This window comes from Lepidochelys olivacea, assembly GCF_965140295.1.
Source record: "Lepidochelys olivacea isolate rLepOli2 genome assembly, chromosome: 11".
NCBI classification, from domain to species: Eukaryota; Metazoa; Chordata; order Testudines; family Cheloniidae; genus Lepidochelys; species Lepidochelys olivacea.
Genome location: NC_140421.1, coordinates 23,836,150 through 23,859,215, shown reverse-complemented (window position 1 = coordinate 23,859,215; position 23,066 = coordinate 23,836,150). Strand labels below are relative to the sequence as shown.

The window sequence follows — 23,066 nt, the reverse complement described above, 5'->3', positions numbered from 1 at the left end:
AAGGGCCAGCTCCCAGAGATAAGCATGAGTGATGAACCCAAGAGATGACTGGTAGACCTAATGGCCCGGGGTGCTGGAACAGTTTGTATAGTGGGGGTTCTGAGAGCAATTGAACCAAACTGTAAATCCTGTATATGATGGAAAACACTTAAAGCCAGGCGGTGCAGCAGCAGCCCTAGTTCCAGCACTTATTTAATGGCCTATAGGAAGGAGGGGAAACCTTAATTTTTTGAAAACTGAGATGGTCTTCATGCATACCCTCATTCCCCCTTGTTGAGACAGAATCAGAGGACTCAGAGGTGGGCTGAATCCTAGGAGGTAGGCTGAATCCTAGTGGCTAGGCTGAATGGGGCAATCCTGAGTATTGGTTATTTGGCATGGAGGCCATTTAACACCATTCTGGACCCAACTAAATACTTGGTATTTTTTGGTGGGGAGAAATTAACCTCTCTCCTCTAAAGTTTAATAAAACTGTGGCTTTCTGCTTTAAAATCTGTCCCTATGTCAGTGTTTCTTTGTGCATATCCTGATCAAGATGAAGTGTTCAGATTTTGTGAATTTTATGTGCATATATTTGCAATGTGTGTAACCCAAATTTCTCACAGTATTTTGATGAAAGCCTAGAAATTATTTTCCCCAAAGCAGTGGACATTCTCAGGGAGCTAAAAAGCTACTTCACTGGTAATATTTGTACAACAGCTAGGGTTATCTCTCTGACTCCAAGAAAAGCTTAGAACTCCACATTTAACAGCTTCTGTAGATCTCACACATAGTTTTTACGTATAGCATATTTATAAATGCTATGCAGCTTATGTTGACATACTTTCATTTCATTTTGACATCCTAATTGACCTTCAGCATTTGATTCAGCCCATCAGGACTATATTGACCTTGTATATATAAAATCTTGTAAAATAAAATAGCTTAAGAGTTTTTAGGAAGTACATGAAATGGAATATGGAATGTTAACTGAGACATTTGTGTAGTACATTATGAAATGATCAAGACCTTAAAAGTCTATATTAGAAATAGACCAGCACAACTAATATTAACTTCTTTATAGATTGAACAATTTTCTGCTAATATATTTTAAATCTAATTTTGTGGAATAGTTTAGCTGTTTTGAAACACACCTTCCTCAGAAATGAGACAAAAATAATAATCCTCCAACACTTAATCTGGCATGCTAGGTCATGTAAATATACAAAATGCACACAAATCTTGTGGTTCTAAGAAAAAAAAGGGGGTTTTGATAATTTACAATTTTGCCTTGATGTGATTAATCAAGGACATTATGCCATGCCATAACTAGTGTAGGAAAATCTGTCTGATCTGATTCTTCCCAGTGACAATGTGTCATAATGTGAAATAGCAAAGCCAAATATGAAAAAAGGAAATTGTTAACATGCAGTGTTTTTAAAAGTCCAGTTTGTGAACATGCTATTTTTTTTCTTTTTTAGGGTTCAGTGTTTCATACTTTTGGTAATTAATTTCATGCTTAAGAAAATATCCACACAGTATAGTGTCTGCAGATTTATAGGTAGTATTTTATTTATGATCAGCAACGGGTAGGTTTAAGATGATTTTGGCACATAGATGTATCACAAATTCTGCAGATGATATAGGCAGTAGCAGAAGGAACTATCTTCCAAATAATTTAATAAAACCAAGTCAGGCACACTCAAATAATGTAAATAGCCAAGTGGTTAAATTTATTATTTAGTTCATAATTAATATTTTAAATAATTCATATACCCAACTAAATTTTCACTTCTGCTATGTTGTTAATAAGATGTGAGTTTTACTATATATAAAACCCCCCAACCCTTATGGAATCATCAAAATATACACATGCCTTACTGAGTAACTGTATTATTATTATTATTATTATTACTGTTTCCTTCTCCTTATCTCCCCTTCCTCCCCATTTTTTTAGGGTGACCAGATGTCCCAATTTTATAGGGACAGTCCTTATTTGGGGCTTTTTCTTATATAGGCACCTATTACCCCACACCCCCTGTCCCAATTTTTTACACTTGCTGTCTGGTCTCCCTACACTTTTTGATCAGTTTCTTTCCCTCATTTCTTGTGTCCTGTCAAAATTGTAAGCTCTCTGGGGAGGGACAAAGTACAAAAACCTTAGGGTGCTTTGGTAGCACAAAATATCCTTAAAACAGGACCTAAATGGTCAGCTGCCATTTTCACTGACAGAGAAAAATCTCTAGGTGGCATAGAGCTGATGGTGATCAGTTCTGTTCCATTCTTTTCACAGGCCCTGCTCTTAGGGTCTGCCAAGGGAGGTGCTTGACATGAGTGTATTTAAAAAAAATTAAAAACAGATCAAATACATTTACAGTATTGATGAAACAAAATATTACATGCAGTACACTTTTTACCATAACTGTTTAACCCTTCTTACACAGATATGAAAGTCAATGAGATTTAGGCTCCCAAGTCCCTAAATTACTTTCGAAAATTGGTTGTAGGTTCCTAGTCACTTAGTCACTTTTGAAAATGTTACCTATCATGTTTAGTTTCATACAGTGCAAACCACGATTAAACAATCTGCTATGAAATATTACCATGTGGAGCACAATAACTAATATACTAGTGATAGACATGGCTGGTTTATATGAACAGAGACAGGGTAGCTTGGGGTCATCTCCTTCCTTGCTAATGACCAGCTTCCTCTTCCTTGTGTATTTTTGAAACACTCATTCTGGTAGGTTTCAGAGTAGCAGCCGTGTTAGTCTGTATTCTCAAAAAGAAAAGGAGTACTTGTGGCACTTTAGAGATTAACAAATTTATTTGAGCATAAGCTTTCGTGGCTCCTTTTCATTCTGGTAGATAATCCTACTTACCTGCAACCCTGATAATGTTGTGAACTTTCCCTCATGAGGCTCAGTTAATTGATAAGCTCAAATCTCCTATTTTTCATGATATCTCTTTGACATGCTGTGCTTTATTGTTGGAGGAGTGCATTCCATTAGGCAACTCTGTAACTTCATAATATCTCATACAAAGCACTTGATACCTGTCATCTGGTAAATAAGTACATAATTATTTGTTATAGAGGTTCTCTAAAAGACAAGTGAGAAGTTATGCTTTTTTCTGCCTATCCATGTCTTTACATTTACTGGTTCATGCTTTCCAGCAGATCAAATGTTCTGTGGTAAATGCTGACTGAGATTGGTTTCTCAAGTATATAAAGCATAGTGTGTTTTAGCTGATAATCAATAATTCTATAAAATACTGTGCTGATTTTGCATTCAATTCTGAAGTGCATGGTCACATAACTGCAGATGGTCACCACCCACAGATCATAATTATAATGTCCTTGTTCAGATGGGCCCAAGGCAACGAGAGGTATGCATTGGTCCATATTTTACAATTCTGCCTGGCCTAAACTTCCATGCCTTTGTGTACTACCCAGACTATTACTGACATTTCTTTCCAGAATAAAATTTCAAAAATAAAATCTTTTAATCTTGTGTTCCTTTTCTATATAAGTGAAAGGCAATGTGGTATAGTGCAATCAAGATAGAATTTTAGGAACTGAGGAATTCATGGGTTCTAATACCGGCCGTGTCATTGGCTTACTGTAAGGGTAAGCCACTTCACCATTCTATGCCTGGTACTGAATTTCCTATCTTTAATAATACTCACCCGCCTACTTCACAGAAATGTTGGGTCGATTAATTACAGTTTGTATAGTACTTTGAACATATACAGCATCGTATAGTATTTGATAAATACTATTATTATGAGTGGTTTCAGAGTAGTAGCCGTGTTAGTCTGTATTTGTAAAAAGAAAAGGAGTACTTGTGGCACCTAGAGACTAACAAATTTATTTGAGCATAAGCTTTCGTGAGCTACAGCTCACTTCATCGAGCGTAATTTCTAAAACTTCTGAATTTGTACATGTGAGTGATCTGTATATTTAAACCCCTTTGTGCAAAGGGTACACAAGTAAATGCTAAGATCATATTTTTAAAGTGAATCTATTTTGTTTTTAACATTTGCTTAAAATCTAATGGAAACCTTGTGTTATGAAGAAAGTATAGCTCAAACAGGAAAGTACAAAAGGAAGAACACACAAGTCCTGGTCAGCTATTTTAGCTTTTAAGTTATAGGTTTTTGTTATCTAACAAATGATTAACATATATTTCTTTTAAAACTTATGGGAAAAGCATATTTTTCATTTGTTTATGCTGTCTTTGTGCAAGCAGAGTAAGAGAATGTGTTTGAGTGCCAGAAGTAAGGAGTACAAATAGTTTTGAATCATGTGGTTGCAGTCTCAAGAGTACTTTTGAGAGTGAAACTAGAACACATTTTAGCATTTCCATCTGCATACCTGTAATTTGCATCATCTCTAAAAAGAAGGCATTTACCACACGCTTGTAAGGCGTATATCGAAAGTGCATGCAGCAAATGTCATGCTGCTCTTTGGTTTTGGAAGAGGCTGAGGTGTGGGGGAAGATTTGTTTAATTTTTTCAAAGAGGTGTAACACGGGCTTTCCCCATTTCAAAGTAAAGGCAGATGTAAAAGAAGTGTTGGTGCTTTATAGACACTTGTGTATGTATATGTATGTTTATATATAGGCTTGTACACTATGTTCTTTTTCAGGTTTTTCTGACAATTTTAATTTGAATAGTATCCACTGGAAATTTAAGATGATTCTGGTAAACAATTATTAATTTTAGGTGATTTCCAGTATGTCAGCTCATTAAATCACTGTTTTGACACACCTTTTTAAGAAATATTTCTCATATGTTTGAGGACAAATCAGATGTAGCTATATCAAATATTTTCCTAGGAAAGAGAGCTACAGAAGTGTTGGCCAGAATTTCTAATTGGGGTAACAACCCCTCAGAGCCCTCAAGCTCATTAGGGCCCAGATCCAGCAAAGCTTTTATGCACATGTAAATTTAAGAATGTGAATTTTCCCATTGATTTCAATAGGACTGCTCATGTGCTTACAGTTATACATGTGTTTAAGTGCTTTTCTGGATCAGGGTCTATGCTGGCAATAGAGTGGAATGGGGGATTGCACAAAGGAATCTTATCCGGATCTGGGAGAGGCTAATTTGGCTTTTTTATTTATATACAGACAGATGAAGGTGAATAGCCTGTGACTTAGAACAGTATATTTAATGTCTCACAAGAGTTGTCCAGAGCTTAGTGAGCTTGTGAGGATTCCCTAGATTGTTTCCCGGCCACTATCTTCCTGTCAGTGACACCAGACAACCCACCAGTGTCATTTATTTAATCAGCCAGAGAGGTCAAAGAGGTGAAGTAGACTCTCCCCTAAAAACATGCAGTCTCAGCAGAGGTCTTACCTACTATTAGCCTGCAGAGTGAGAGACCAGAAATAGAACCAGAATCTGCAGCATGGTGGTTCTAAAGCACTATAACTGGTTCACTAGGCAATGCTGTTCATCTTGTATTAGGGTGGAATTTTGCATCTGGAAGGAGGAGGCCTAAATAGGAAAGGAGTTTTGAAATTGTGACTTTAAGGAACCTCCTTTTACCACACCATTTGAACCATATCTGGGTTGAAAGAAGCTGAAGTCTTCTTAAACTCATGATGTGAAAAAACCTTCACACCAGTAAACAGCTATCAACAACATTATTTTGCATTTTTATGGTTTAATTTGTCTTCTTGTTTTTAAGGGATGCAGCACTATTAAACAGTTAATGAACGCTAACTGTATAGTCTAAAGTGGCAAGATCCCAGCAAATTCTCATTCGTTGGTGTTTGGCTTTTTTTATAGTACACTTATTTATTGGCAACTGGAATATATATATTCTTAGTGAAACTGTCAGTGTGAAAATGAAGCTATCATTGTAAAACTGACAGTTTTGACAATAAGAACTCCCCTTCAATATTTGAAGCCTGCTGTACTCCCCATAGAAATTGAAACCATAAACATTGTATGGAGTCCGATGAATTGCTAAGATCCCAACATAAATTTTAAGAAAAAGAACATCTTTTTGATATAGCTGCATGAGTGTCTCTTTGTTGACTTTCTTTGAAATAGTGCACAAAAGAGGAGCTACATATATTTTGGTAACATCAGGATGGAGAACCCCGTACACTTCCATTACCATGAATGGAGCAGAAGAACACAAACCATGTATACTTTGGCCCAAATCTTGCAAACACTTGGGCATCTGCAGGCTCAGGGCCTATATTTGTTAAAATAGGAGGTTTCTGGTTTGGCTAGGTTTGTCCCAGGCTAACTGTTCAGCAAGCGATTTTCCCATAAAAAATCCATGATTGTGTATTTCTGTTCATTTAATAAATTTGGTGGGAAAATTAAATGTCTTCAATTTTCTTTTTAATAGAAAACCAGAAGTGGAAGAAAATGAAGTATTTTTGTGTTCATGCTTTGCATACACCAAAACTGAAACAAAGTAAGGAAGTTCACATTTTGTTTGTTAATTCAGACTTACTGTTTCAGGTGAACATGATCCATCTCAAAGCTGTGTTAATGGGATCAAAATGGCTATTTACACTTACTAGCAAAAAGGGAAGGAGTACTTGTGGCACCTTAGAGACTAAACAATTTATTAGAGCATAAGCTTTTGTGAGCTACAGCTCACTTCATCGGGTGCATACAGTGGAAAATATAGTGGGAAGATTTTATATACACAGAGAACATGGAACAATGTGTGTTACCATACAGACTGTAACAAGAGTGACCAGGAAAGGTGAGCTGTTACCAGCTGGAGAGCGGGGCCGGGGGTGTGTGTGTGTGGGTGTGGGTGTGCGTGTGAACCTTTTGTCGTGATAATCAAGGTGGGTCATTTCCAGCACTATACAAGAACAGTAGGAGGGGAAATAAACAAGGGGAAATAGTTTTACTTTGTGTAATAACCCCTCCACTCCCAGTCTTTATTCAAGCCTAAGTTAATTGTATCCAGTTTGCAAATTAATTCCAATTCAGCAGTCTCTCGTTGGAGTCTGTTTTTGAAGTTTTTTTGCTGAAGAATTGCCACTTTTAGGTCTGTAATCGAGTGACCAAAGAGATTGACGTGTTCTCCGACTGTTTTTTGAATGTTACAATTCTTGACGTCTGATTTGTGTCCATTAATTCTTTTACATAGAGACTGTCCAGTTTGGCCAATGTACATGGCAGAGGGGCATTGCTGGCACATGATGGCATATATCACATTGGTAGATGCACAGGTAAATGAAGTGGCAATTCTTCAACAAAAAAACTTCAAAAACAGACTTCAAGGAGAGACTGCTGAATTGGAATTACTTTGCAAACTGGATACGATTAACTTAGGCTTGAATAAAGACTAGGAGTGGATGGGTCATTACACAAAGTAAAACTATTTCCCCTTGTTTATTTACCCTCCTACTGTTCTTGTAAAGTGCTGGAAATGGCCCACCTTGATTATCACTACAAAAGGTTCACCCCACCCCCTAACCCCCCACCACGCTCTCCTGCTGGTAATTGCTCACCTTTCCTGGTCACTCTTGTTACAGTCTGTATGGTAACGCCCATTGTTTCATGCTCTCTGTGTATATAAAATCTCCCCACTATATTTTCCATTCTATGCATCCGATGAAGTGAGCTGTTGCTCACGAAAGCTTATGCTCTAATAAATTGTTGGTCTCTAATGTGCCACAAGTACTCCTTTTCTTTTTACAGGTACAGACTAACTTGACTTCTACTCTGAAACCTAGCAAAAAGGGATGACTGATGTTTTTCTTATGTGGTGTTTAACTTAATTAAATTAGATGTCTGTTTAAATTGTATTTTGTAGTCACATTATACTGAATCATTGAAATCAAAGTAGCTAGATTATGGTTTCCTTCTAAGCATCTCTGCCTTTATAAAATTTACATAATATTCCCAAGTCTAAGTGTCAACTGCCTACTACATTTACTCACATGTGCAACGGTTGGTAATTGTGCTCAGTCTAGTCCACTGAAACTCAAAAACCATTTTTGGTTCTTTGTAAGGCCTGTGCCATTAGGACCCTGCATCTGTGTAAAGAGATCCAGTGTTAATAGAAAAAAATTACATTTATGGAAAAATATTCCAAACCTGTTTCTGAAATCCCTCTGAATCACTCTGCATTTCAGTTAAACAGTTTACCAGAGAATTTCAGCACAATAAGCAAGAGAACATTCTTTTTAGTCCTGTTTCTGCAAGTTTTATATTAACAGCACCCAGAAAATACATGCACTTTATGGAGTGTCAAAGATGCAGCAGACTTAGAACCTACTGCTTGTACTCTATCACAGACAAAGAAATTGTACCTTGACTTAGAAAGCTTGGGCCACATCCTGCAATACTTACTTACACATATGAATAATTTTATGTGAGTATTCTTACTGAGTTCAGTGAGACTATTTATCTCCATAATGTTACATTAATAAATGTTTGTCGATAGGGGCACTGGTATATATGACATTGTACAAACATATTCTAATCTTGTAAAACCTTATGCATGTTCGTAGTCCCACTAAAGCCACTCATGCAAGTAGGACCATTGAAATCCTTGCTTGTGTGAATGAGGACTTTTCACCTAAGTAATAGCTTCCATGATTGGTCATAGTTATCCATACTCACTCACATCTCTGTGTTACCTTGTTTTCACACTGCAGAATGAGTAAGAACAGGTCAGGCTGTATCCGAGGAAGATAGACTAAAATTAAAGCTACATATGTTTTCTGATCCTTCCAATACAAAAGCTATTTGCTGATGAGCTAATGCTGTTTACAGAACATCTCTACTGCTTTTTTATGTTATATTTTTACAATAATATCTATGTCAACTTCTGAAAGTCATTGTTAAAGGGGCACTGGCTGAAAACTACATGGAAAAATGTTTCCTATCTCTAAATAGTTCTTATTTTAATCAGCAGTCTTTTGAACCTGTGAATCTAAATGACAAAAACTGTAATCATTCAGTGAGGAAATAGTTAATAATAAAAAAGCTTTGCAAAATAATATCTCAGGAGCTTGTTGGTTTTGCTCAGGAAGTTTGCATTTCTTGAGTTTATGCTACCTCATTATTTCTAATATTGAAACTACAGTTTACCAGTCACACGAACCTTTTAAATCAAGAAATGAGCATACGGTTTATTAGCTTAAAAATTGAGTATTTTATATGGAAAATATCCCGTTAGACTTATTGGGCCACTTCTGCTTTCACTTAAATTGGTGTAAATCTGAGGTAACTTGTATGAAGTCAGTGAAATTAGTCCAGGTTTGTACTAGTGAAATTGAGAGCCGGATTGTTTAGCCATTACCTCAGAAAGTAATTTATAACTATAGTCAAAATACATGACTGCTAAATCTTAAGGTTTTTAAAAAAATGTTATTTGTATATCTAATAAATCTGATTCCTAAAATAAATACAAAGATGAAAATTCATTTTAATAACTACCAGCAATTAAAATCTGTATTTTAATTTAGTAACTTCTCGGAGTATTTGGATTGATTTTCTGAAAACTAAGAACAGTGAAAATAAAAACATCTTGGTCGGGCAGCAACAAAAGGATTCTGTGAACCAAAGTTAGGGATATTTTAGTTCCTTACATTGATATTGGACATACTGCTTATGACTATAGCATCTCAAACGGTAATCACATCTGATCATAAACTGAATAGGCATGTGCTTGGTTAGGAGACCTCGAAGAAATTAGGAGACCAATTCTTGGTTAGGAGACCTCGAAGAAAACCCTGCTTGCTACTGGAAGTGGTGGTGGTGGTTTGATATATGGCATTCTTCTGTCCTGGATCACTTCTGAATCAGTGTCTCTGCAGTGCGTTAATGGTCATTGTAGCACTAAAGGTGCTGTCTTCCTGATGAGACATAAGCCCAAAGTCTTGACTATTTGTAGCCACTAAGCTCAAAGCTCCTATGATGCCTTTGAGCAAGTGAACCTTATTTGTTGGACATATTCTAATTTGGGTAATTCCTACATGAAAATTCCCTCTGCAGTTTCAAAATGATATTCTTCTTCAATTCCTGTCTTAATCTGCTGATGACTGAAGTCAATGAGACTAAGCATGATAGCACATTTTTGCAGGATTAAGACTATAGTTTATAAAGTGCTTGAGATGGAGGAGAGATTATGAGGCAAGATTAATAAGACCTCAGCTTGGAAAAGAGACGACTAAGGGGGGATATGATAGAGGTCTATAAAATCACGATTGATGTGGAGAAAGTAAATAAGGAAGTGTTATTTACTCTTAATCATTACAGAAGAATTAGGGGTTACCAAATGGAATTAATAGGCAGCAGGAACAAACAAACAAAAGGAAGTAATTCTTCACACAACGTACAGTCAACCTGTGGAATTCTTTGCCAGAGGATCCAGAGTAACAGCCGTGTTAGTCTGTATTCACAAAAAGAAAAGGAGTACTTGTGGCACCTTAGAGACTGACCAATTTATTTGAGCATAAGCTTTTGTGAGCTACAATGCATCCGATGAAGTGAGCTGTAGCTCACGAAAGCTTATGCTCAAATAAATTGGTTAGTCTCTAAGGTGCCACAAGTACTCCTTTTCTTTTTGCCAGAGGATGTTGTGAAGGCCACATCTATAACAGGGTTAAAAAAAGAACTAGATAAATTCATGGTGGATAGGTCCATCTATAGCTATTAGCCAGGATGGGCAGGGATGGAGTCCCTAGCCTCTGTTTGCCAGAAGCTGGGAATGGGTGTTCTGTTCATTCCCTCTGGGGCACCTGGCATTGGCCACTGTTGGAAGACAGTATATTGGGCTAGATGGACCTTTGGTTTGAGCCAGTAGGGCTTTTCTTATGTTTTGATGGATCTTTCTGGGTCTAAAATGTTAGGGGATGAAAGCTGTTTAAATTGTTTTTGGCTCAGATTCTCAGCCTAGGTTTAATTGTCTTTGCACTGTTCCAGTAGTGCAAAGGAGACTTAACACTGCCCCAGAGTGGCAACTGGGGACTTCCCTGTCGCATCCCATGGTGGCCTAAAGTTAATGTAGGAGACAGGCTGAAACCATGCTCTGTGCTCCAGCCAGTGGGCTTGTTATTCAGGGACCATTTCTGTTGGCATAATTTAGAGCAACTACTAGGCTCTTCTAAATCATGCTGGGAATCAGGGCATTAGCAAAATGGCATATTTTTTCTTCCTCCCTCCATCCAGGTTCTGTACTGAGCCCCGCTTAGCCAGATCCAGTAACATGGCCCATATTTTTTGTATGTATCAGAGAAGAAACATTTAACATCAGTATAAAACTATTCACTAGACTGAAGTATTTAGTAATTACAAAGCATTATAGTATTTAGAGAAATTTGTTTTATGGAAATTGCACAAACAACCCAATAAAAGAAAACCACACGACCAAACAAAGTCCCTGAGACCCCCAAAATCAGTTTTTTAATAGCATCAGTATAAAAATATATGTATTGAAATGGTGAGTTAATATTGTTTTCTAAACAGACATCAAGTTACTAGCTTGGATAATACTGCAAAATCTAAGATTGAAACTGTTTGCCATAACAAGATATTATTAATTACATATGCCTTCTTTTTATCTGATGTTTAGAAACTATAAATATTTTCATTAAAAAACTCTCTCTGCAATAAGTATCACCATTACAATTTAATTTGTCTTTTAGATATAATTTGATACTATTCATGTGTATGCCATATACAGTTTCCCAACTGCTGTTTCCTTTTTAGCAACATCTTTCAGAAGTTACAGTGCATTTCTTTCTGAATATAAAGCAGTTTGGTATACCAGAAATGCTTTAGAGTATATCAGCAAGTCGTTATAGTGGAAGTCTTTGAGAGGCAATACATTAGGCAAAAAGCAGCAATAGAGATACCTATAGTGAAAAACATACGTGCCCTTAAGCAAAGTACAATAATTAGTTGCTCTTATTCCCATGCCCACTGTCCCAAGTGTTGATATTTATGAAAGGCAAAGATCACTGCAATACCATCTCAAGTTCTGCTCTGTTGGAGTTGTTTATGCTCATTCAATTTTTAATGTACCTATAAGATGTTTTGATGAGGGCATTTAGCCCAAAGGGGTTTGCATCACACTTCCAGTGATTTAAACACAAAAATAAGGTTGATTCTTCAGAATATTTTAAGTGCTAACTTCCATTACAATATTAATCATAAACATTAACAAACTCTTTATCGAAAAATAATTTCATATTTCAGTCACTAAATGGGTTCTTGGTTGTTTCATGTTGATAGGATACTGGTCAGTAAAAGTAGTGAAGTACCTGATGTCAAGATAGCCTGCAGTGGTAGACGTTGCTCACATCTTGTGGGTACCTGATATGCTACTTATTTCATAGAGATTCAGGTCATTTGTTTTCTATTTCAGTTGACAGAAGATATCTGACTAGAATAGACATATTTCCTGAACATTTCATGTGATGTGACAACCTATTATATAGTGTGCAGTGATGGTATATTTTATAAAGCAATAGTTGAGAATTATTAATTGTATTAATTGCTAGTTTATGTATGAAACATCCATTTTTATTTCAGGAGATTTAAACTATGTTTAAACTATGTTTAAATTTAAACATTTTAGAATATTAATGTTGCTTTAGTATTGATTATTGCAGATCATTTAAGTAATTATTGTGCTACTGTAATTGTCCTCAAACAAACCTTAGTGTTTTCATCACAGGTCTTTGTAAATATCATTAAGAGTGGCTCTTGGGAGAGGCTAGTCATTTCAAAAGATTATCTGATAGCTACTGGTGATGATCTATGGGGTGATTTCTTACTTTGGCTTATTTGGAATTTTGAGGGGTCAAAATCCTATTCTTGGCTGGAGGATGTTAACATGAAATAAACCTAATATGGATGCGCCTCTTTATTATGTGATATTGTGTTATGTCAGACAAAAACGATCCTGTTGGGGATGGAAACACTTAACAATTTCTTCTCATTAGAAAATTACATTAAAAACATATATTAGGAAAAGTGAGAGCAGAGGAATGTATAGCCTCTGGACCCTCTAATGTCAGCCCAGACAATCTCCACTGATTTCTAAGGATGGGAGGAGAATTCTACAGTGAGTCAATTTGGAAGAGGGAGTGGCAACTAAGGGCTAGTCTACACTGGCAATGCTAAAGTGCTGCCATGGCAGCGCTTTAATGTGGCTTGTGTAGTCCCGGCAGAGCGCTGGGAAAGAGCTCTCTCAGCACTCTAAAAAAACCACCTCCATGAGAGGTGTAGCTCCCAGTGGTGGGAGCGTGCCTCCCAGTGCTTGTGCACTGTTTACACTGGTGCTTTACAGCACTGAAACTTGCTTTGCTCGGGGGAGTGTTTTTTCACTGGACAATTCTTTCAACAAAAGAGGAGGTACCTGTATGAAGTATCCTCCCCAAAAATAAATAAAACAGCCAACAAATTACGGTAGGTTGCAAAGATATCCTTTAGAAAAAAACCACAGCACAAAAAGATTTGTTTGAGGCTGTACTGCCAATGTAGTATATGCCATAGAAGATGTAGATGTATCATTACTCCTGGGGGCATTCTGTGCCAAAAAATTAAAAATCTCCACACACTATTTTAAAATTCTGCAATTTTTTTGTCAAAATAACACTACATAATCTCACCAGTTTCAATTATTTTGGTAATTTATTTCAAAATACCTGTCAGCAAGTATGTCTGTAGCAATAAAGACACACACAAAAATTCCCCCAGGAGTAGAGAGTTAAAGAAAACCCTTTGACAATCCAGTTCCTGTTTCTCTGCCTCCTTCCCAACCCATAGTCCAGTCTGGTGGCCAGACAGCCCCAACCCCTCTCCCCAGAGCCCAGCTGCAGGGCCCCCTCAGCTGATACACACAAATCTCTCCTCCCCGCCCCCGAGCCCAGCCCCAATGAGAGTGATCACTGGAAGAGTGCTTTCATAGATTTTAGCTAAGTCATTTTCTTTTTCCCCAATAATCAACATATTTTTCTTCTTGGTGCTACAGATAGTGTAATGAATATTGGTAGTACCATCTTTCTGTAGTGATTTTGAAGAACTTCTTAGCAACCTCAATTAATTCAGCAACCTCAATTAATTAATTGCATTAGCACATTAGGGTTAAATTCATCCTGGGATAATTCCCTTGCATTCACTGGAGTTACACTAAAGATGTTTGAATTAAAATGGTTTATTAGTGATAATGTGGACACAACCACTTTTCTCTTGGAACACTGCTAGCTATCTTTTTCTGTAGTTTGTCTAATTACAGTATTAAGTTATGTCTTCTGTTGTTCTGTAACCAACACTGCTGTTCTTATTTCAAACTGTGATTTGACTGATTCACTAATTTTAAATATAATTTGATATTTGCTGATAGCTTACAAATAAATACACAGCCAATATATTAAGCCGATTTTTAAAAAATCGGCAAACTACAGACTTGCTGTGGTGCCAGGAGAAAAAAAAAAAAGATTTATTCTTCTAACATAGCTGTTGTTGGAAGCCCTATAATTTGCCTTTTTTCAAGATGCTAGTTATGGGTTACAATAGACAACAGTAGTTTTACTTGTAGTGAGAGTGTTAAAAGAAGAATGCAGTAAAAATTAGCTGAAATATGAAGACAGTTGTTTCGTTGTTTTAATATGATTTAATTCTGTAAATATATAAAGTAGGATATAATGTAATTTACCAGGAAAAAAAAGATACAAATGCTACACAATTTCATTAACCTCTGAGCAGGAATAAAGAAAATATTTATGCAAATAATATATGATATTGTCCACTATACTTAGGCCTGGTTTATGTCCTGCTGAGTCATATTAAAATGTCCAATATGTTAATTGCTTATAAAGGTTTAGAATGACTTGAATATCAGTAGCACCTCTGATTGCACAATTTAGAAACTAAATGTAATTTGTTATTGTAGTTAGATTTTTTTAATAAAATAGATACATAGATGAATTTTTAATTGTACTAAGAGGTAAGCAATCACTGGATACTACGACTTCTGTGACAGTTGATTCATTCCTTTAGTATGCAAATTTTAAGTACACATAGATCCAGTACTTTTATTTTAGAAATATGCCTGGAGGCTATATTGGTAGGCTTTAGGAAGATATCTGGTTTGGTGTGAAGTAAATAGTTGTTAAAAGATCACATGAATTTATGTTTTAGAAGATGAAACAGTGGAGCTTTGGGTGTATGAGAAGGCCCAGCTGTACCTGTTATCCAAGCTCACAACTTTGTTTTGTTTTTCAAAGAAATCTCACCAAGCTCACAAATATCACACAATTAAAAGAAAAAAAACAAGGGCAGCAAGAAATAAAGCTAAAATATTCAAAATTGAATGTCTAAAAGTAGGCATCTAAATCCATGTGGCCTGATTTTCAGAAAAAGAAGAGTTGCACCTCCCATTGGATTGAGTGGAAATCATGAGTGCTTGGTGCCTCTGAAAATTTGATTGCCTATGGATTTAAGTGTTTTAGTCTGGATTTAGATGCCTAACTTTAAGCACCCAAATTTGTATATTTTGGTCTCCATGAAAAAAATAATCTAAAAAGAGTGGTCTGATGGTATTTGTAATTGATTTGGTGTATGACCTATATAAAGAAAAGGCATGATTATCTGGAACTGCCCATTGAGATAACATTGGGAAGCGGTGAGTCACACTTCAACAATAAAGCAAAATTAATAAAATTTAGGTCATAATGTAGCCGTTAGATGATATCTGGCCCTTTTTGATATTGTTACTGTCTACAATATTGCTCAGTTCCACACTTTATTCTGAGTTTTACTGTTAGTTCCTTGGCAAGTTTTTTTTTTTTTTAGCCAAAATCAATGCAACTGCAAGTCTAAAATAAAGCCATGTGGGGAAATTAATTCGTTGTCAGAATCTCGTTATATAACAATCTGCCTTACAGGTGGTAAGATGGTATTGGTGAGAGCAACTTGCCATTAAGATTTCCTAATGGTTAAAGAAGGAAAAAATGCCTTGATTGTAAATATTGAAGAGACTCCTAAATATGTACTCTTGGTACTGACTTGTTATTCTTCCTGTTCTTAATCTAGAGCCATCATTCTCCCTTTCAAACAGTTGGCAATAATTAAATATCTTGCCTAACATTATCAATGTCACAAGGTAGTTCAGTAATTTTGTAGAGCAACAGGATCTTTTAGATAAAAATAAGATAAAAAGATAGCAATAAAAAAGAAAAATGATTTCTAATTGTGTTGAGGACTTTGTCTTTCATGTATTCCTTCACAATCCAATCTAAGTAAACTAACTTTCATGTAATCTATTGTTAGAGATATTTTAACCAAAAGGAGTGATAGTTTAAAACTACTAATTTTCCTCCAAAAGTTGAATTTTTGAGCATAGTGCTTCTTATGCCCACACCAAAAATTTCTGCTGCATTAATTGTTTTAGGGCTTATTTCCATGAAAAAGTCATAACACTGATTTAACAGAAATTGATTTGAAAAATTTATTTACCTAAGCTGCTACAAAACCTTGTGTAGCACTCTTATTTTGGTTTAAGAGTGGCTTATTTCATCTTAAATTAAGCTGGTAAGGAGTCAACCTAAACTAACTTGAGATGAGTGTCTAAACAAGGTTTTATGCTGGTTTAATTAAACCAATTTGGAAAGACACCTTTAAGTTAAACTGGTCCTAGTTTTTGTGTATATGGAGCCTTAAACAGACTCATAGTAATTGCTGTACTAAATCAGACTAGTATCCATCTTGTCCAGCACCCTGTCTTATGCCCTGAATATTGAAGGTTTATAGGCATTTTTAAAATTCCTATTCTCTGATTCTGTGGGTGATCTAATTATTATTATAAAATCTCATCCTTTTTAAAATCCTACTAAACTCTGGGCCTCCGCGATATCTTGTGGCAATGAGTTCAATGGGCTTATTATGCATTGTGTAAAATGTAGTTCTTTTTATAAGTTCTAAATTTGTTGCTTTTAAATTTCATTTAATGTCCCCTTGTTATCTCATATTAGGAGTGCCTAATTTACCCTCTCTGTGTCATACATTAGATTATATACCTCTGTCCTATCTCTTCTTTATAAATCTCCTCTCTAAATTAAACAGTCTTTCTGTGTCTTTTCTCACTCTCATATGGAAATCTTTCCTTTACTCTAGTATTTTTTATTATTCATGTCTGAATCCTTCTTTTTCTGTTTAGATTTTTAAGTTAAGGTGACCAGAACTGAATACAGTATTCCAAATGAGGGTATATTATTGATTTCAATAATGGCATTTTCATTATTCTTTTCTTTTTCATTCTTATGCTGCTAATGTTTTCAGTGTGTGTTGTTTTTTTTTATTGCCATTGTACATTCAGCAGAGGTTTTAATTTAGTAGGTTTCAGAGTAGCAGCCGTGTTAGTCTGTATTCGCAAAAAGAAAAGGAGTACTTGTGGCACCTTAGAGACTAACAAATTTATTTGAGCATAAGCTTTCATGAGCTACAGCTCACTTCATCGGATGCATGGCTCAAATAAATTTGTTAGTCTCTAAGGTGCCACAAGTACTCCTTTTCTTTTTAATTTAGTAGTAAACCTTGGCACCTCAGGTCTTTTCCAGAGTGGCCACTCGGCTCTTGTAGCTGGTTGCATTGCTTTTAGAACTGAGGTTACAACCAAGGTCACCACATATTCGATAAATTGAACAATGACATCACCTAGCTGCAGGACTGCCAGGCTAACAGTTAGAAATGGAAGCTTATAACAATTTAAGTATGGCTCTTTTGTCAAATATCTGTTCATGTCAGGTATAGGTAGTAGAGCTTCCACGTAGTTGGCATGTGGACAGGTAATGAATGATGGCTGGATGATTGGCTGGTTAATTTAGACACAGACAAACAGAGGAAAATCAACAGGTGTCCTTATGGGCCTTTCTGACCACAGTGCACCCTTTTCATATTTACAGTTGTAAGTTCTTTTGGACAGACTTCTGGGAACCAGAATGTCTTGGGCTGAGAAGGAAAAAGGTGCCCTGCTTCTGAGTAATCATCTATTTCCACACTCTCAGCATGATGGCAGCCTCATTTGGCAGGGTTTTGAGCCATATCTAATTCATCCAGAACAGGACTATTAGAATTATAAGCCTTTTTTCTTCTGAACTTGGTTAGGATGTTTGCTACTGAGGATCCCCTTGCAGTGGATAAAAAAGGCTTCCCTTGCTAGTGTGGCTGATGTAGATGTAGAGAACAATTATAATTTTTCATTCAGATGGTTAAGACAGATAACTGCATCAGGAGTAGCGGACTATATCGCTGTGATGCCTCCTTTGTATTTGTGAATCGTGCATTGAGGTGTTATATGTTCCATGGTCTGTTCTAGGAGACCACAGTTGCACGTTGGAGAGTCTTTAATTTTCCATTTGTGCAGCAAGTATCCGCATTTGCCATGATTTGTGCAGATGCAGTTTAGGGTTGCCCGTGAGTTTCGTGGGAGAAAAACACCAGGGATCTTCTGCATGGGTCTTTCAAAGGTGTTTATTTGTGACTTCTTGTGAACTCCATTTGGCTTTCCAAGTTTCATGAGAGTTGAAGTTGCAACACAAGCAGCCACCTTCAGCGACATAGAGTCCACCTTGAATGGGGACCTAAATACCATGGAGAAATATTTCCAGAAATGGAGGCTCAAACCAAGCCCCCACAAAACCACAGTCACTGCATTCCGTCTTAATAATAGAAATGCTAAGTTGGAGCCATGAGCAAGAGACCAGTAATTTTCTTGTTTGTGTGGCAGGGATATACCTCTGCTGTCTATCTCAGATCTCATATTTCTTTGTTCCAGGACCAATTGTAGAACATAAGTCCTTTTGCATTAGAGTTCTCCTTACCTGCTGAGTAAGTTGCAATCTGGAATGTCCTGTGACAGACTCCCATATTCATAACTTCCCAGTACAGAGGGAAATATTTAGTTAATCTCTGCTTATTTACGTGGAAGGTGAAGCCTGACTGTTTATTTGAAATCAGTCCAACTTTTAGGGATGCAAGTCTGAAAGTCTTTAGTGAGAAGACCATGTCTACTGCAATCCACTAAGCCCAAAGCTTTTAATATGCAGTGGTTGGTAGGATCGTATTTAAAGATGTTAATGATTTCACGGCAATAAAAGAGAGCACATTTCAAGTGTGTGTGCATGTATTATTTTTTACAATAATAAATATGAATGAAAAAAAATTGGATTCATACTATTATGATTAATGTGGAACTTTCTTGCCTGCCATATGCACAGAGAAATATGTCAACCACAGATACTTTGAGATGATTTGAGAAAATGTGCAGTCTTGAAGCACTTTTACAGGATTTATTTTTAATTTTGAAAAGCCTTTAACCCTATTAAGTCTTATCAACAGATTTTAAAAACAATAGATTAGTCACCAGTCAGTGCTAAATAAACTTACCTGTTTACTGTATTTGACAGCATTTTGGTCCATTACTAGAAATACAGCTTTGTGTGTGTATGTTTTTGTGAGAAAAGAGCAAGAACAAAAAGTACTATTTTATGTAAAGATGCCTTTCTGCAACAGATCCTCCATCTTTGAATGCCCATCCCTCCTTTTATTTTATTTATTTATACACTTTTCTGAGGTGCTCCTTTTGTAGCATCAAAATGCTTCAGAAACGTTAAAAGAACATAGTCAAATTGAAAATCACATTTCTATCTTAAAATGTTTTAACTAATATATTACAAGTAAAGCCAAAGATGATTACTAAAACTGATAGAAGTTGGCAACATTTTTAGGGGCAGCAGTAACTAATTAAATATAAATAATCTTGTTTTTCTATTTCTCTCTTCTTCTATCTGAGCTAGAGAAAAATCACTTATACTGTGGCAATCCAACCATCACGTTGTACATCTGTTATTCAGTGCTACTGAAAAACTTCTCCAAATCTCTAAGAAAGACATGCCTCTTAACCTGTAATATTGCGAGTGTGGAACAAATGACACAAATCAAAATTGATAGAGCAAGAAACTAGAGATGCTATGGAAATAATTTTGTAATTATGTATGATGATTTTTTGTGATTTAATAAAACTGTGCCACTGAAGTGGTGGCTCCTTAGTGCCAGGCTTGAGGTTTTTTTGTTTTTGTGGGCTTTTTTTTTCTTTTCCCATTACATATTTCCTATTCGTGGTTATGAAGCCTGAAACTAACAATGGCAAGAAGTTATTACACATCACTTATGAATGGCAGAATGTAGGATCAAGACAAAGGAAGATAGAGTGTGAGAGTGCTGTGGTGTGTGAGAATACATATGTCAACAGGATATATGATTCTGGCAAATTCAAAGAAGTTAAATTTTTTCCATGCCTCTTGTCTTGTCTTTAATGTGTCTAATGTGGCTCTTTATTTTAGATATTTATTGGACATGATTCACTATACTGTCTAGATATGTAATATATTTTCTTTTATATTGCTTAGGCCACACCTTACAAAATGTTTCAGTTACTTTCTTTGATATCTGACTGCTCAGTTTGTACTAGACGTGCTCTTTTTTATATTTACAGGTGCACCAAATATCTTTCTGGAAGACAATGAATATATGCATATAAAATATTTTATAATAAGTATGTGTACCTATGCTGAGGTTTTAGTACTTCCTCTGTTGTAGAAGTTTTTTTTCTGCAAACATTGTTTAGTAATTTTTCATATGCATTATAGAATTTATGAGCATATATTCTCTACAAAGACTTAAAAGGGTTTTTGTAATGACATTGAAAAGCAGCAAAAAGTGGGTACTGCAATAGTATTTTATTAATGAATGATGTACATTGGTTCCAGCTGTGACCATGTGATTAGACCTTCACTAGGCAACAATGGGTATTTTCCTGTTGCCTTTATTTGATTTCCAAGAATTTGTCATCTGTTATATAAACCCTTGCCAATATGCCCCATGTAAAACTGGTATTTTGTGTTTTTCTGAAGCATCAGCTGAATACCCACCCATATCCCTGCAGAAATATTGTTTCAATTGAATAGGGCACCTTAGTGCCTATGTCTGGTGCTGCATACCAAAATCATAAGTGCTTGTTGTAATTTAGGTTCTATTAAATATATCAGTCTATTTGTAGGATGCCTTGTTGCCTGGTAATGAGAGACATTATTTTCACTTTTACATTTCTATCTTAATATTTTATTACAGCAGTATAATGTGTTATAGAGGTGGACAAGCCTGCAGATTGAAATGTGGATAGTCCAGATTGTTCCTTTCCCTAGACCATATGGTATAGTTCTAAAAGCCTTTTGTACGCTGTCTGTTCAGTTAATTGTAAACTCAGTCTTTAACATACCTAAAAAAGAAAGAAAGGAAGGAAGAAAGAAAGAAAAGGAAATATAAGTGGACTAAAATAAATGGTCCATATATCGTTTGAGAACCCCAGCAAGGTTTGTTAAAAAGATGTAAACACACCAAACCCTCACATTGGCATCTTAGAAGGGTTTCACTGTTTGAATGTATTTTTCTGTGTGAACATGAGTTTTCATGTTCCTTGATCACATAACGTAGAACCACACGTGGTGGTGGTGGTGGTGGAGGAGGGGGAGAAATCTATTCTCTCCAAGTCAAATGACTGGGCAGGGGAGAGGTTTTAGGATATAATAAACTGGTAAAGTGGTATTCAGAATGGTACTTTTCCTCAGACAGACAGCTCTGCCGGTAGGTGATGTACAGGAACAACTAAAATTTATGACAGATGGGTAGTAGGATTGCTAATACACCTACACAAGTTTTAGCTTCTGATGTTCCCAGTGCTCTTGATGCCTAAGAAGTTTGTGTTCACGTTTTGTTTTGATGTTGCCCAATGCATGGTCTTAGGAGAATGGAACAAAGCCCCACTCTGGATCTTCATGTGCTAAGATGAGAATAATGTATCCCAGTCCTCACAAAAAGTGTACTGTATAAGAAAACCATTGAATCCGTGGGCAATAGGATTTTAAATCTCATCCTCAGAAAGTCTGTGAAACAAAATGTCATATTCCATCATTACACTGATATGCTGTAAGTTTAGTTGTCCTTGAAAGTGGCCACAATAAACTTGTGAAATGAAAAACTGGGTCGGAAAAGTCATGCCTACTGCTTGATATGCTACTTACTGTATCCTTGGGGCTTCTGCGCTGCTATTAAATTACAAAAATTGGGAATTTGTTGGGTTAATATACACATTCAAATGTTCTAATATTACAAAATATGTTTTTAAATATTTTTCCTTATTTATAAAATAGGCTGTTAGGATCCAGGTGCATGTGCACTATTAAAACAGATTAAAAAATTACAACATAAACCAATATTACAACATTTCCTTACCCACCCAATTTATCAGGACCAACAATTTCTAACCTTCTCCACCCATCCCCTTGAAATCTTGAGAGAATAGGTAGGCCTCGCAGCAATTCTTAAGACCAGTAAGTTCATGCTTTGTTAGACCTAAATGGAAAGTGAGTTCTGGAGTCAAGGGCCCCTAATTGAAAATGCCCTCTGCCAGCCTCCCACATTTTAAATTAGGAGGATGTTAGTTTAGACATCTCATCTGAGGCAGGTTCTGTGGTAGGCAAGACACACACCATTTAGGGGTTTGTAGGTAATAATTAACACCTTTAATCATACCTAGAAATCAGACTAGAAGCCTATTACAGTAATTGAGCATGAGACTAATGTGCTACCTGTCAGAAGCCCCACTACACAAGTCTGCTGACCCATTCTGCACAGCCTGAAGTTTTGAAATGATCTTCAGATATAGCACCATGCAGAGCACGTTGCAATAACCCAGTTGGGAGGTGTTGGAGGCTAAAAAAATTGTAACTATAGTGAGGTCAGCTTCAGGAAGAAAATAACACAGCCTTCTCACCAATGCAGATGAAATAAAAGCACTTTTGATCATTTGTGGACATCCAGAAGCAGGCATAGATCCAACAAAATTCCCCCAAATTGCAAACCTGGGTAATAAATGGTGATATAGTTATGTCTTTTACTAAGATAGTGTACCCAGTTTAAATAATGTAAAGGCAACTAAAGGCAAAATGCTCACTGGTATAAGTTGAAGTAGCTCAGTTTTCCCCAGACTGGCAGCCCAAACTTTCAAATGAAAATAGCACCTGCAA

The 23,066-nt window shown here is 36.2% G+C and overlaps 1 protein-coding gene across 4 annotated transcripts in view; it reads left to right on the top strand.

The window, feature by feature from the left end:
• The window catches only part of GTDC1 (glycosyltransferase like domain containing 1), a 283,440-nt gene that overhangs the window by 32,760 nt on the left and 227,614 nt on the right, over positions 1-23,066 (top strand). For 2 of the 4 annotated variants that reach the window (XM_084642666.1, XM_084642670.1), the window contains exon 2: positions 6,350-6,418. The exons of the other annotated variants lie outside the window; for them this stretch is intronic. The gene's annotated coding sequence lies outside the window, so the exon portion shown is untranslated. The remainder of the gene's footprint in view (positions 1-6,349; positions 6,419-23,066) is intronic. 4 annotated transcript variants of the gene reach the window in all.